The following is a 17,265-nucleotide window of genomic DNA, read 5'->3' as shown; positions in this document are numbered from 1 at the left end:
ATATCTGTAAATTACTTACAGAATATTTTAAAACTCCAACAAACTAGTGGCTCTCAATTTTCCATTTGCTTTTATGTTTATCAAAATGCAACAGGACAAAGTTGTTGATATGTCACGTATAATTTATTTAGATATAGAAGTAGTTCATGATAGTCAAAATTAAAATATTATGCCTTGATATAGCAGTGCTCATTACAGTAAAATCACTCTAGGTTACAGAAACGTCTTTTCAATTTAGAGTGTAAGGTTATTCTAACAATATAAAAATAGAATTTAATTGAGTTTGGGTAGAATTATTTCCAACATATGTATGAGATGAATTCAAGATTGGGAGCAGGGGGTGTAAAACAAATGTTTCTTCAAAGACATTTTCCTTCCAGTCTTAATGGTGACAACATTAAACCTGCCCTCTGCAAATTGTGCCATCTGGTCCGCACCAATAGAATCCTCACGAATTAACCCTGGCCCCTCTCCCTCAAAAATTACCCAACTCCCCATGTTATTTAAATTAACTACCACTATCAACTCATTATAGTCTAAAACTCATAAAACCAGCCCTACTTCCATGACTATGTGGCTTCCACACGTCCTAGGCAGGACTGGCCTTCTCCCCTTCACGCTGATTTTCTGGTTTGAGCACCCGTGCTCTGAGGCGTATAAACTGCTTTGCTTCCCCTATTAAGACGTTGACACGAATCCAAAGTGGTATCCCTGCAGTAGTGAAGAAAGGCTTCAAAATTGAAATGAACCACCCTTGCAGTTTAATGTTCTTGTCATGTAGGGTTTCTTCCTTTCTTTCCTTTCTTCTGTCCTTTTTTCCTTCCTTAATTTTATTTTTAAATAAAGACTACAAACAGCAGGGGATATACAGACCTTGCAATCACTAGAAAATGAAATGTTCCCACAGCACTGAGACGCATTTAGTGCTAAGACAGAAATTTAGCTCCTTCTATTCTTTTGTAAGGAGAAGGGCTTTTTTGAAACAAAAATGAAACAGAAATAATTTCAGGGTGATGGGACATCCCCAGCCTTCAGGTCATGCTGCTCTCTCATCATTTTTTAGGCTGCATGGTGATTAAAAAAAGGAAAAGAGAAAATTTCCTAATCAGAGTTTCATTAACTGAGTGGATCAACAAGAGAAAATGGCTCTTTTATATTCATTAAAGTAACTTTTCAAAGAGGAGAAATTTCAGAATTGGTGACACTGAGTGCATATTGTTAAATGTATTGTTGACAGTTACTTGGAACTTTTTGTTTGATTTTTCTTTGTTGTCTTCTTCTGTGGTGTAGCTTCGTTATATATATCTGGTTGTGTCTTTCTTTTAAGTTCACTCTGACAGTTTAGTTTCCTTATGTGGGTTTTTTGCAAATTGTGTTATTTATTTTGAAAATATGTCATAGAAGATTTGTATGAGATTAATTTTTTTAACTTTTTATTACAGGAAATTTCAAACATATACAAAAGTAGAAAGACTTGTATAATTAACCCCCATGTACCCATCAACCAGCTTAAACAACAATCAACTAAAAGACAACATTTTTTGCATCTTACCCTCCCTACTCAATTATTTTGACACAAATTTAGACATCATGCCACCTCAGTCATAAATATTTAAAGTGCACATGTTAATAGAAATGATGAATATTTTTAGTACAACCATAATACTTTTTAACAGTCTAAGAATTAATAGCCAGCCAGTATTCAAATGTCCAGTTTTCTCATAAATGAAGTCTTATGGTGCTACAGAATTTCTCACAATATGGATTTTTTTTGGTCAGGAATAACTCACAGGTGGATTTGTATGTATTTCCAGAATGCACATGTCTGCTAGTCTCTTTTTTTGTGATATTAGCAGCCATTGATGATCATTGCCTACTTCTGTTAATTTATTAGTGGTTGCAAAATTATAGTGGTCTAATGATACAACTTTTTCTTGATTCATTACCTGGAATACTTCTATAAAAGAGAAGGCCTTTTATCAACAACTTTCTTACTCTGAAGAGGAGTTCATATAGGAAAGAGGGAACAAATGCTCAAATATTTCCCTTTGCTTACCTCTTTTCAAACTAATGAATAAGATTTCTTATACCCTCCAAAGATATCCAATGATTTCTAAGTATAAATACAAATTTATGGGTGTAAACATATTTGGTATGTCTCAATCCACTGTGTTTATTATCCTTTATTATGTTTAAATAGTCACATCTTTTGCCACAGACTCTTTGAGCCCATTTTTATAGCCTCTGATGGCTATATTACCTTATTAAAACAAGTTACGCCAGCTTTGGCATTTGACAAAATGCAACATCTTTCCATGGTTAAGAAGAAAAAAAAACTCAACCAATCAGGTATAAAAAGAATGCACTTCAACATAATGAAGAACATATATGCTGAACCCATAGCTAATATTACACTCAATGGTGAAAAGCAGAAAGTTTTTTCTCTAAGAATAGGAACAAACAAGGATTCCCACACTCACCGCTTCTATTGAATACAGTATTGGAAGTCCTAGACAGAGCAATTAGGCAAAGAAAGAAATAAGACAGAGAGAGCATAAAAATTAGAAAGAAGTAAAATTTTCTCTGCTTGTAGTGATATGGTCTTATATTTAGAAAATCCTAAAGACTTCACCAAAAAAAACCTAAAACTGTCAAAACAAATAAATTTAATAAAGTTGTAGGATGAGCTTAGTTGTATTGATCAACAAAATCAATACACAAATCAATTACATTTCTATAAACTAACAACTAACTATCTGAAAAAATAAACTAAGAAAACAAACAGAAAAGCAAACATCACATGTTCTCACTCATAAGTGGGAGTTGAACAATGAGAAGACAAGGATACAGGGAGGGAAACGTCACACACCAGGTCCTGTCGGGTGGTGGGGGGCAAGGGGAGGGAGAGCATTAGGACAAATACCTAATGCATGCAAGGCTTAAAACCTCGATGACGGGTTGATGGGTGCAGCAAACCACCATGGCACATGTATATCTATGTAACAAACCTGCATGTTCAGTACATGTATCCCAGAACTTAAAGTAAAAAAAAAAAGTTGATAAGGGTGAAACTCAGAGAAAAAAAGAAGGGGAGGATCATGGGACTCATCCCAGCAGGGTGGAAATCATTAGATTATTATTAGGAAATGGAATGAGATAAATGGAAATTTATTATGTAAAATAAAGGCCTTAATACACTATCAAAGGTTCAAAGGTTGAGTGGACCAAAGAGAGCCCCTGCTGGTCCCCCAGGATTAGAAAGACCCAAACCAATTTTCTATATTTACCCTAGATTAGAGAAATGCTTTTTTAAAAAAATCAGAAAGCAAAGATTACAATAAGGGGGAAAAAAGGATAGGCCAGGCGCTGTGGCTCACACCTGTAATCCCAGCACTTTGGGAGGCCAAGGAGGGCGGATCATGAGGTCAGGAGTTAGAGACCAGCCTGGATAACATAGCGAAACATCATCTCTACTAAAAATACAAAAATTAGCCGGGCATGGTGGTGCATGCCTGTAGTCCCAGCTACGTGGGAGGCTGAGGCAGGAGAATCACTTGAACCTGGGAGGCAAAAGTTGTGGTGAGCAGAGATCACCCCACTGCACTCCAGCCTGGGTAACAGAGTGAGACTCCAGCAAAAAGAAAGAAAGGAAAAGGAAAAGGAAAAGGAAAAGGAAAAGGAAAAGGAAAAGGAAAAGGAAAAGGAAAGGAAAGGAAAGGAAAGGAAAGGAAAGGAAAGGAAAGGAAAGGAAAAATAAAAGAAATAGGATAAAATACTTAGGAATAAATTAATCAAGGAAGTGAGGAATCTATACACTGAAAGCTACAAAACATCAAGAAAAGAAAACTTTAAAAGACCCAGAAAAATGAAAAGATATGCCATGTTCATTGTCAAAATAGCCATACCCCCCAAAGAGATCTATACATTCAATGCAATCTCTATCAGAATTCCAATGTTATTTTTTGCAGAAACAGAGAAAAAACTCCTAAAATTCATGTGGAACCACAAAAGACCCCAAATAGCCAAAGCAGTCTTGAACAAAATGAACAAAGCTGAAGACATTACACTTAGTGATTTCAAATTATAGTAGAAAGCTAAAGTAATAAAAACAGCATGGTATTGGCATAAAAACAGACACATAGACCAATGGTACAGAATTGAGAGCCTAAAAATAAACCCACACGTATACAGTCAACTAATGTTTGACAAGGGTGCCCAGAATACAAAATGAAGAAAAGACAACCTCTTCAATAAATAGCACTGGGAAAACTAGATATCCACATGCAAAATAATAAAACTGGGCCATTATGTTATGCCATACACAAAAAATCAACTCAAAATGGATTAAAGACTTCAATGCAAGGTATGACAAAAATAAAATTTCTAGAAAAAGACATAGGAGAAAAGTTCCTTGATTCATCTTAGCAATGGATTTTTGGATAAGACACCAAAAGCACAAGCTACAAATGCAGGAATAAACAAGTAGGATTACATCAAACCAGAGAGCTTCTGAGTAGCAAAGGAAATAACCAACAAAATGAAAAGACACCAGCCTGGGCAACATGGCAAAACCCTGTGTCTACTAAAAATACACAAAATTAGCCAGACGTGGTGCATGCCTGTAGTCAGGTGCTTGCCTGTAGTCTCAGCTACTGGGGAGGCTGAGGTGGGAGAATCACCTGAGCCTGGTGCGTTAGTCCATTTTCACACTGCTATAAAGTAATACCCAAGACTGGGTAATCTTTATAAAGTAAAGAGGTTTAATTGGCTCATAGTCCCATATGCCAGGAGGTCTCAGAAAACTTACAATCATGGCAGAAGGTGAAGGGAAAGCAAGCACCTTCTTCACGAGGCAACAGGAGAGAGAGAAAGAGTGCATGAAAGGGGAAGAGCCCCACACTTATCAAACAAACAGATATCGTGAGAATTCACTCACTATCATGCATACAGGATAGGAGAAACAGTCCCCATGATCCGATCGCCTCCCACTAGTTTCCACCCTTGACATATGGGATTATGGGGATTACAATTTGAGATGAGATTTGGGTGGGGACACAGAGCCAAACCTTATGATCCGGGAAGTCAAGAGTGCAGTGAGCTGTGATCACTCCACTCTACTCCAGTCTGGACAACAGGAGTGAGACCCTGTCTTTTTAGAAAAAGAAAATACAACAGGATAGAAGAACACATTTGCAAACTATACATATGATAAGGGGTTAATATTCAAAATATATAAAGACCTCAAATAATTCTAGAGTAAGAAAACAGACAACCTGATTCAAGAATGGGCAAAGGACCTAAAAAGATATTTCTCAAAATGAGACATGTGAATTAGCAACAGATATATGAACAGGTACTCAATATCACTAACCATCAGGAAAATGTAAACCAGACCATAAGGATATATCATCTCACAGCTATTAGGATGACTAACATTAACAAAACAAAAGATAATAAGCTTTAATGATGATATGAGAGAAAGGAAACCCTGATACACTGCTAGTGGGAATGTAAATTGGTACAGCTTTTGGGGAAAAAAAAAAAGTAAGGAGGTTTCTCAAAATATTAAAAATAGAACTACCATATGATCCATCAACTCCACTTCTGGGTATTTATCCAGAGGAACTTAAATCAGGATCTTGAAGAAATACCTGCATGCCCATGTGTTTTGCAGCATGGACAGGATATGCGAACAACCTAAATTTCCACTGATGGACAAATGGATAAAGAAAATGTGCTATACACATACAATGGAATATTATTCAGCCTTTAAAAAGAAGGAAATTGGCCAGGTGCAGTGGCTCACACCTGTAATCCTAGCACTTTGGGAGGCCCAGGTGGGTGGATCACCTGAGGTCAGGACTTTAAGACCAGCCTGGCCAATATGGCAAAACCCCGTTTCTACTAAAAATACCAAAAAAGAACAAATAATAAATTAGCTGGGCATGGTGGTGCATGCCTGCAATCCCAGCTACTCGGGAGGCTGAGGCAGGATAATCGCTTGAACCTGGAAGGTGGAGGTTGCAGTGAGCCGAGATCATACCATTGCACTCCAGCCTGGACAATAAGAGGGAAACTCTGTCTCAAGATAAAAGAAAAAAAGAGAGAGAGAGAGAAAGAAATCTTGCTATTTGCAACAGCATGGATGGACCTGGAGGGCATTATGCTAACTGAAGTAAGCCAGGCACAGAAAGACAGATAGTATAGGTATGATCTCATTTATATGTGGAGTCCAAAATAGTCAAATTCATAGAAGCAGAGAGTAGAATGATGGTTACCAGGGACTGAGATGAGGGAAAACTGGGGAGGTGGTGGTCAAAGGGCACAAATTTTTATTTATGCAAGGTAAGTTCTTGCGTATTGCTTATAGCTAACAATACTGAATTGTACACTCAAAATTTGCTGAGAGTATACCTTCTGTGAAGTGTTCTCATCAAAGAAGAAAGCAATAACATAGTAACAAAGCTGGCAAGAGGAAACTTTGGGAGGCAATTAATATGTTTATGGCTGGCTGGGCACGGTGGCTCATGCCTGTGATCCTAGCACTTTGGGTGGCCGAGGAGGGTGGATCACCTCAAGTCAGGTGCTCGAGACCAGCCTGGCCAACAAGGTGAAACTCCATCGCTACTAAAAATAAAAAATTAGCTGGGTGTGGTGGTGGGCATTTGTAATCCCAGCTACTCAGGAGGCTGAGGCAGGAGAATCGCTTGAACCTGGGAGGTGGAGGTTGCAGTGAGCCAAAATCATACCACTTCACTTCAGGCTCGGCAAAAGAGCAAAACTCCGTCTCAAAAAACAAAAACAAAAACAGTATGTTAATGGCCTTGATGGTGATGATGGTTTCATGGGTGTATACTTATCCTCAAACTCATCAAGTTGTATACATTAAATGTGTACAGTTTTTCACATATAACCATACCTCAATAAAGTAATATATATAACATAAGTTAATAAGTGTAGAATATGCAAAAGAATACATGGTGCATAATAAGCATTAGGTAAATGTAAACTAGTATTATTAATTTCAATGTGCTCTTCACACATTCCTACTATTGTGCTTTTTCTTTCAACATTAGAATTCTTAACTTTGCAAGTTTATATTTTTATTATATCCACCTCAATCCTTTCTCAGTCAAACTTAAATCTATATGTATTTGTGGAAAGACTTGTGTTGGGATTGTATTGTATTATGTGCCTTATGGAATATACAATAATTATATCATGAAAAAGATGATGAGTTGAACACCTGTATCTACTTTGATCCCTCCTGAAACTTCACTAAAATAAGAATAAAAGGATTTTCTTTAATGAACAAACCAACGAAGCTGTAAAAAACAGGAAAGAAAGCAAGAAAAACAAAATTTCAGAATCTGGAAAGCAGACAGACGAGTGAGTAGTGAAGGATTTATCAGAGAGAGATATAATTTACACCAGAAAATCTCCCAGAGGCTTCGGGATGGGTGACACTGGGGACTTCTGAAAGTCAGATGGATGGGGAGGCCCTGACATAAGGAAGGACAATGGAAAGCCCGGGGAGTTCAGCCACTAATCCACTCTTCCACACCGTGCCACCAGCTCAGCCAACTTTGGCAGGAGGCTAGAGCTGTGGCCTCTGTGGGGGCCACTGGGACCAAGGAACCTGGGGGGCTGCAGGCTCAATGGGTGGGGAATGAGACCTTCCATCCTCTCACCTCCTCCGGCCCCAAAACACAGCAGGAGACTGGAAGTCATCGCTTGGATTTTGACTAGCACAAAAGTGAGGGCTTGGAAATATTCATTTAGAAGCTATCCACCAAGGAAATGACGCTGCCAGTTCACCAACAGTAAGCATCACATTTGACAAACCCCCTTGCACCCATGGCTTCTGTCACCCCACTCTTCCATACGAAAAGGCAAGGAGGATCATCAGACATCTAAGGAAAGCCGCTAACCTGACAGATAAAGACAAAACCAAACTAACAAGAGAACAACTCTATGGAAGCAGATACAATGTAGGGGAAGAAACGTTATTAAAAAGCAAACACTATTAATGATATCCTCAAATAAATTAGAGAAAACATTGCAGCCATGTGAGGAAAATGGAATGCTCTTTAAAAAGGGATTCTGAAAACAAAAAGCATAGGTCTTAAGCTCTTGAAAATTAAAACTCTGTTTGCAGAAATTATACCTATTATACAGAAGAGAAGGAAGATAGGCCTCACAGAAAGTAAAGCAAAAATGAAGGACAAGGAAAATAAGAGTAAAAATAGAAGAAAAAGAGAGAGGACTAGTTCAAGAGGTCCTAAAAGGAGAGCCAACAAACAGGGAGAAGGATATCATCCACAAACATATGCAAGGGAATTTCAGAAAATTGAAGCACATGACTTCAAAGTACAGAATCCACTAAATGCCCCACACAGTGGATGAAATAGATGCTACGAAATTTCAGATAACTGAGAAAAAAGAAAATCCTCAGATTTCTGCTGATCACTGACAGATAAGAGCTTTTTGAGAGAAAAACAGATCACACAAAATGAACCATAAACCTGAATGGCTTCAGGCTTCCTAACAGATATACTTACAGCAGGATTACAGTGAAGAAATTCCTTTAAACTTCTGAAGGGAACATGTTTCATACCTAGAATTCCATCCCCAGTCCAACTACAGATCAAGTCAGAAGGCTAAGGCAGACATTTCCAGACAAATAACATCTCCGAAATTTTACCTTGCTTGCAACCTATCTATGAAAACTACTGGAGGATACGTACCACAAAAATGAGGGAGTAACACAGGAAAAAGGAAGAATAAAATACAGAAAACAGGAGATGGCACACTGAAGAGATGAGGGAGGAATCATGAAGAAGGGAGACCAAGGATGGCAGCTGTGACCTGGCACACAAGCCAAACAGGCCAGATGGGCCCACCTCCAAGGGCCATGATGGATATTTTTTCAAGCAGATGCAAACGGGAGAAGACCTGATCCATCGGAAGGTCTTCAGACTGTGATTCATGCCTCTTGCTGTCCCTCGTGCCACTGACTTCTCTAGATGTTCAGGTTATTAATTTCCCCATACCATGAAATTTGGACTGTCATTGAAATTGAATTATTGGTAAAGACAGAAACAAGGCAATTATGGACAAGAAACCCTTCCCAGGTCCCAAGCCTGTGGGCCCTTATGTGATATCCCACCACTACCCTGCCCATCCCTTCACTCTGTAAGAACAGAAATGGAGTAGCTCAGTGTTTTGGGGGTTCATTTGTGTTGTATCGTGTGTTGGCACTTCATTCTTTTAGTTTCTTTTTAAGCTGCTTTGTTGAGATATTAAATCATGTACCATACGATTCAACCATTTAAAGTGAAAAGATTTTAAGTCTATTCACGAAGTTGTACAACCATGACCACGATCAACTGTAGAACACTTTCATTGCCCCAAAAAGAAACCTCATACCCATTGGCAGTAGTACTGTATTCTTTTTGTGGCTGAGTGCTGTTCCCTTGCACAGATAGATCGTATTTGGTCTATCCATCCATTTATTGATGAACATCTGGATTGCTTCAACCTTTTGGCTATTGTGAATAGTGCTTCTATGGACATTTGTCTGCAAGTTTCCTGCTTCCCAGGAAGCAGATTGGCAGTTGCCAAGGACTTGAGAAATGGGCAGGGGGAGAGACTGATTTACTAAGCTCAGGGCTTCCTGTTGAGGTGATGACAAATTTCCTGAAATATAATGTTGGGATTGCACAGCATTGTGAACCTACTTAATGCCACTGAATTGTGTACTTTAAAATAGTTAAAATAGTAAATGTCATGTTTTGTGTATTTGCCATAATAATGCTCCCTTTTTCTTCTGTCAGAAGTCTCATTTCCTTTGCTCCCACTATCTCTCGCTTGCCCAGGCAGCTTCCTCTTCTCCGCCTTTAGTAAGGTCTTTAGTAAAGTCTGTACTCTCAACAGCACTTGGGTTTCACTTAAAACTGTAGACAGAAAGTGCCCAAAACAGCTTGTTCTAATAGGAGAATTTATCTGGGTGACATATTCTGCAGAAAATCCCCATGGACAATCCAGTCATTCCCATCTCCATGTCTGAACGTCTTTCTTCACTTTAACTGCTGAAATCTTTCACAGTTTCTATTAAAATTGCTTCTTAAATATAAATAGCTGCAATCTCATTCCAATTCATTCCATAATTTCAGGCTCCTTACATACACAAGCTTGCGCGCACGCGCGCGCGCGCGCACACACACACACACACACACACACACACACACACACACACACATACTGCGCTTAGAGCCCCGCCTGCTCTCCCGTCTCTTACTTTGGGAAGAGAATATTATCTACAGGGCTCTGTGTGCTACAAGGCCCACATATCTCTTCCTTGGGACGAACAAAGAGGCAGAGGCTCGATTGGCAAGATTCCTAAGGATGAGAGATTTCTCACATGTGGCCAGCAGAGGTTGAGGGAAGAGGTCCAAGTTACCTTGGTCATCAGGAACTGACAGTGCCTCAGAGCTGGCACTGGGCTTGGGACTCCTCCCCACCCCACCTCTATCTCCAGTTTTCTTGAGAAGAGTGACAGCAAAGGTAATCTGTTAGCTCCCTATTTTTCAGTGTTTGCCTTTTTCTGCTGACTGGGCGAGACTTCTTTAGTTTCTGAAGAAGTTTTGTGGTTGTTTTTCTTAGTCACAGCAGGCAACAACTGTGCCTAATAATTAGAACAAACTAGTGATAAGAATTGCAGACGGGTCTTTAGGAACTCAACATTAATGCGTAGATAGATGATTCTTAACTGCCTGCTACACCCATATAGGTAAAATCATGTTAACGTGATTTTAATATCTATGGTAGGATTCCAAACAAAAATAAGTTCTGGCCAGGCATGGTGGCTCAAGCCTGCAATCTCAACACTTTGGGAGGCCAAGGTGGGAAGATTCCTTGAGTCCAGCAGTTTAAGACTAGCCCGGGCAACATAGTGAGACCCCATTTCTAAGAAAAAAATTAAAAATTAGCCAGATGTGGTGGCGCACGCCTGTAGTCCTAGCTACTCAGAAGGCTGAGGTGGGAGGATCACTTGAGCTTAGGAGGTCAAGTCTGCAGTGAGCCACGATTGTGCCACTGCACTCTAGCTTGGGTAACAAAGCAAAACCTTGTCTCAAAAAAAAAAAAAAAAAAAATCGACCAGGCACAGGGGCTCACGCCTGTAATCCCAGCACTTTGGGAGGCCGAGGCGGGCAGATCATGAGGTCAGGAGATCGAGATCATCCTGGCAAACACAGTGAAACCCTGTCTCTACTAAAAATACAAAAAATTAGCTGGGCATGGTGGCAGGCGCCTGTAGTCCCAGCTAATCAGGAGGCTGAGGCAGGAAAATGGCGTGAATCTGGCAGGCGGAGCTTGCAGTGAGCTGAGATCCTGCCACCGCACTCTAGCCTGGGTGACAGAGGAAGACTCCGTCTCAAAAAAAAAAAAAAAATCTAAAACAGAAATCTGAGGTGCCAGCATTTGATGTTTGTGTGTCTACAAGAGAGAGTAAAGGTGACTATTGCTTATAAATTTATAGATTACTTGGGTTGTTTTATTAGTAGAAATTTTATCTTTAGAAATAGACAATAAAGTATTTTGAAATTTTAAATTTAGTGAGGACTGGGCGCAGTGGTTCATACCTGTAATCCCGGAACTTTGGGAGGCCAAGGCGAGCAGATCACTTGAGGTTAGGAGTTTGAGACCAGCCTGGCCAACATGGTGAAACCCCATTCTATTAAAAATACAAAAATTAGCCAGATGTGGCGGTGTGTGCCACAATTTTACATACTCCGGAGGCTGAGGTGAGAGGATAGCTCGAGCCTGAGAGACAGAGGTTGCAGTGAGCCGAGATTATGCAACTGCAATCCAGCCTGGGCAACAGAGCAAGATAACTAAATAAATAAATAAATAAATTTAGTGAGGAGCAAATGTAAGCACTCAGAATCCTCAAAGCTGATTTATTTTTATCTAAGAACACATGATATGAATTTGCTTGGCTATTCACCTTAACTTTTGCAGTGAAAGTTTCGATTTGCCTCCTATCCTATTACAAAATTCAGATACTGTCTTTGTTTTGTCTTTATTTCCTAAGAAATTATTTCTTCTGTTCTTAATAGAAGATTCCAAAGATATATCTACTGACTCAGTTTTGACTTACAAACCCTTTTAGACAAGCTTGTTTTGCGTCAGAAGAAGTTCTTTAGATTCTCAACTAGAAGCCAAATGAGTCACCATTTTGTCTTCTGCATCTTTCAAATAGAATTTGTTTTTGAAATAATAGCTTTATTGAGATATAATCCACATATTGTATAATTTATCTTTTAAAAATGCACAATGTAAAGGTATTTAGTATATTCACACAGTTGTGCAATTGTCATCACAATCAATTTTGGAATTTTGGAATATTTCATCACCTTTAAAGGAAGTCTCATACCCATTAACAGTAACTCCTCACCTCCCTCTCCCCCAGTTCCTGGCAACCACTAATCTAGTTTCTGTCTCCATGGATTTGTCTATTCTAGATATTTTTCATAAATAGAATCACAATGTTTGTTCTTTTGAGTCTGTCTTCTTTCACTTTCCACAATGTTTTCAAGGTTAATCCATGTTGTAGCATGTATCATCACTTCATTCCCTTCTATGGCCAATGAATATGACATTGTATGGGTATACCACATTTTATTTATCCATTCATTAGTTGATGGACATTTGGGTCATTTCTATCATTTAGTTATTATGCAAAGTGCTACTTGAACATATGTGTACGAGTTCTTGTGTGGATGTATGTTTTCATTTCTCTTGTGTTCCCATAAATACTTTAACTTAATACAGACTAGATTTGAGCCTGAATGATTTGGGTGGGTGTGTCCATTCCTGGAAAGGAAGAGGAGAGGGAATCAAAGGAGAGAGATAACAGTAAGGAAATGGAACTTACTTCAAGAATTTCCCAATTTGCAAATCCCTCTAAAATAATACCATCTGATATCATAACATTATAAGATCAAAATTTTACATATGAGCAACTGAGAACCCAGAAAAGGTAAATAACTTGTTCAACAATTTGTTGAAAACCAACTGGGCCAAGTGCCAATGGTTCCTGTTTCTTAGTAAACTTCCTTTTGCACCACCTGCATTGTATTAGTACACACTGATATCCAGGTGGTGTCTAATTAGAAAAATTTAAGTTGCCAAGGATCCTATTTAAAAAAAGCAAAAGGTTGAGAATTGGCTAGAATTTCCTTCATTTCACCAGGAACAGAAATAGCTCTGTTAATCAAAGCTAACCCCTTTTTTTTTTTTTTTTTTTTTTTTTTTTTTTTGAGACGGAGTCTCGCTCCTGTCTCCCAGGCTGGATGCAGTGGCCGGATCTCAAGCTCACTGCAAGCTCCGCCTCCCGGGCTTCACACCACATTCTCCTGTCTCCAGCCTCCCCGAGTAGCTGGGCTACAGGCGCCGCCTACCGTCGCCCAGCTAGTTTTTTGTATTTTTTTAGTAGAGACGGGGTTTCACCGTGTTTAGGCCAGGGATGGTCTCGATCTCCTGACCTCGTGATCCGCCGCCATCTCCGGCCTCCCAAAGTGCTGGGATGACAGGCGTTTGAGGCCACCTCGCCCGGCGGCCAATCAAAGCTAACTCTTATGGAGGTCTTAGTATGCACTATGTACTAAGCAGTGTTTTGCTTAAGCTACCATATTTAATTTTGAAAAGAACCCCATTTTACAAATGAAGGAACCAGATTTAAAAAAAAAAAGAAAAAAAAAAAAAAAGAAGTCACACAGCTTTAATACATGATGAAGAACCAAGTTGAAGCCAGAAGCATCAGACTCTATGAGATTTGGTTATGAAGTATTTTGCTGTGCTGATAGATACAGATAAACATACTCTGTCCTCTGTCTCCTTCCTTTGTCCTCCCACTCCCACTGTTGTTTTCATAGGTTATGAGCAGTTTTTTTGGCTGTTTTTTCTTTTTTTTTCTTTCTTGAGATGGAGTCTCACTCTGTCACCCGGACTGGAGTGCAGTGGCACGATCTCGTCTCACTGCAACCTCCGCTTCCTGGGTTCAAGCGATTCTCCTACCTTGGCCTCCTGAGTAGCTGGGATTACAGGTGAGTGCCACTATGCCCAGCTAATTTTTTGTGTTTTTAGTAGAGACGGGATTTCACCATGTTGGCCAGGCAGGTCTCAAACTCCTGACCTCATGATTCGCCCACCTTGGCCTCCCAAAGTGTTAGGATTACAGGCGTGAGCCACCACACCCAGCCTATAGGTTATGAGTTTTAAACTACCTACAAATCGGACATTCGTAACCTGGGAATGTTCATAAATTTGTAATTGTACTAAGCAAAAATATGAAATCATTCCATGTCTAAATAAAATCACATATATCCTCCAAAATTTTCAACAAAAGTGATATGTTCTTCATCTCAGGCCAGGATGACAAATACTTTTTGAACTCAAATGCAAACTTCAGTCAATTGTTAGTGGCTCCTAGAGTACTGTGTTGAAAATGATCCTAAAGCCTTGATCTAAATGATTCTAAAGGCTAAATGTTTTTAAAAATTATCACATCAAGGCCACACACTGCCCCGCTCTCTGGTCCCACCGACCCGCAAGCCACCAACCCACAGATTGGCTCAGCTCTGGGCTGTGTCATGTCTGGTTCCCCCAGCCTTGCTGCTATCAAGAAAGTGCTTCAACAGCTCTGGCTGGAGGCTGGACTCAACTGTATCAAAGTATCCCAGGGATCTTCAAACTTGAAACAATTCTGTCTGCAAAATGTTCCACATGACTTCCTGCTGACTGGGGTATCTTCGAGTTCAAATCTCTCCAGACTCCAGAACGTCTGTTCCCTTTTGTGGTCAAATGGACCTTTCAAAGGTTTCCCAAACCACTTCTCATGAACCAGTGAATATTCAAAAGAGAGCTAGAAATTTGAAGCCTGTACAAAAACTTATTCCTATAACATATGTGCCATAATACACAAACTTCTACCTTTTCAATCCCTCACATCTACCTCTCTGAATTTTCATAAATTTCTATTTCACAAGGGTAATTGTTTTATGTACACTGGCAGCAGCATACAACCAAATACATAGTATAAAAACAGTTCTCACAATAAAGTGAGGGAAGCAATATTTGGTTATGCGTATGTTCCTTTTAATGTCATTTTCTTTTTCATAGATACGACCACTTGCTTTTTCATTTTAAAAAATAGGATTCTGAGACAGGGCATGGTATAGCTCACCCCTGTAATCCCAGCATTTTGAGAGACCGAGGTTGGGGGTGGATCGCTTGAGCTCAGGAGTTCGAGACCAGCCTGGGCAACATAGCAAAACCCCATCTCCACTAAAACAAATAAAAATAAATAAAATGGTTTAAAAAGTTGGGTGTGGTGGTGCATGCCTGTAGTCCCTGTAGACCTGGCTACTTGGGAGACGAAGACAGGAGAATCCCTTGAGCCTGAGAGATTGGGGTTGCAATGAGCTCTGATGGTGCCACTGCACAATAATATTAAAAAGTAAGATCCTGGGCTGGGCATAGTGACCTGTAACACCTGGAATACCAGCCACTCTGGAGGCTGAGGCCGGGAGATTGCTTGAGCCCAGCCTGGGCAACATAGTGAGACAGCATCTCTGAAAAAAACAAATAACAATAAGATTTTATTGATGCCTCATTTGGGGCATATTATAGTTAAATGAAGAGAGGCAACAGAAAGTCAAGGGTTGGAAATGTCCTCACTTTAATGTGAGAATTGTTATATTAGATAAGAATTACTTAAATAGTCGAGTAACTTCAATCTTGATAAGAGTAACTAATGTAGAGGAAAATTTGGGGGGCATAGTTTGGTAACCAAAGAGATTCATGAGCTAGTACAGTAATCATATTTTCCAAACTCAAATTGGAACATATGACCTCATAATAATTTTTAAAATGTATAACTAAATTGATTAGTAGAAAGGTATTTTAAAAAGATATTAAAGTTAAGTAGCATTCGAGGATGTTTTAAATAAATCAGGTTCATAGATAAAATATAGAACTACAGTATATTTGCTGATAATTCTGGAAAATACAGTGTTGTTGATTTAAATAACAACAACAACAACAAAAGACTCTGGAGTTGCTGCTCTCCGATTTCTCCAAAGAAAAGTTTTTACAGCTTGCCAGACCCAACGCCCTCCCTGAAATTCACTCACCTCCTTCTGCTTCTACCTAAAATCCATATAGGAGAAGAACTTTTCTAGCCAGCTGGAAACATACATTTCTCTCCAGATTGAGCTAATGTTCTTAAGAACAGACTGTCAGTCAAGTTCTGAGAGTTCAATTTCTAGAGGTACAAGGAAGCCACTTTCTATATTAGCTGTAATTTTAGGGTCATTCACATGGAGATTCTGGGCTCTCACCTTTTGCTTGCCTGAAATCCACCCTTCTAATCATTTGCTTACTTTCCAGGGGCGGCTTAGTTTCAGCTTGAGTATTATCTGGTGAGTAGGCAATCTGCTGTTTTCATGAGGGGTCTGGAAATTCTTCACTGGAGTATGAATTCCTCCAAATTCCAGGTTCATTGCCCTTGCTTACCACCTTTATCCCCATTTGAAGACGTTTCCCGCAGTCTTCTGCATTTAGCTTCAGGGCACTCTGCCAAACCCAGTGCTACAATGTCTTTTTGACTTGGGCATCCCTAGTCAGCACTATCCCTGGATTAGTGTTTTTCTCTTTTTCCTATAATAAACATAGAAATGGGAGCCAGTATATTAGCTCAGTGAAATCTCAAGGTAAACCTACTATGCTTCCTTTATTGCCCATCAATAATCCTTTCATTTTGTCATGTTTTCTTGCCTTTTTGTACCCTGTTAGTTATTTGTACTTAAAGGTTAAATCGAGCTTCTCCACTCCTCATTTTTTCCCCTTCTATTCTTTGATCCTACATTGAAATCATAATGCTGGACTTGTGACGTCACTCTCAATTGTTTCCAGATGGTTTATCAGACTGATCAAAAAGAAGATGAAGCCACTATATGTTAGTTAAAAAGCAGATCTTCAAACAGGGAGACGGTTCAGGAAAAAAAATGTATAATAATAATGTTGAGAGCACAAAACAACTATAGGTAAAGTAAATTGCCTTTTCTCTCTGTCCTAAAATAAAGTCTTTGATCAATTGTTCCAATGTATGAAAATTTGAACTCTAAAGAGACCAGGCAGCTTTCTAAACCCAAACATCAAAAGCTTTGCTTCCATTAGAAAAATTTAAACCCATGATAC

General features: G+C 39.3%; 1 pseudogene; it reads left to right on the top strand.

Moving 5' to 3' along the window:
- Positions 1 to 14,657: 14,657 nt before the first annotated feature.
- Positions 14,658 to 14,906, top strand: LOC108530067 (guanine nucleotide-binding protein G(I)/G(S)/G(O) subunit gamma-5 pseudogene; annotated as a pseudogene).
- Positions 14,907 to 17,265: the final 2,359 nt, after the last annotated feature.

Source organism: Rhinopithecus bieti, unplaced genomic scaffold (genome assembly GCF_001698545.2).
Source record: "Rhinopithecus bieti isolate Rb0 unplaced genomic scaffold, ASM169854v2 scaffold_6536, whole genome shotgun sequence".
In the NCBI taxonomy this organism is placed as follows: domain Eukaryota; kingdom Metazoa; phylum Chordata; class Mammalia; order Primates; family Cercopithecidae; genus Rhinopithecus; species Rhinopithecus bieti.
The sequence above is the reverse complement of the archived record's forward strand: the minus strand, read 5'-3'. Positions and strand labels throughout refer to the sequence as shown.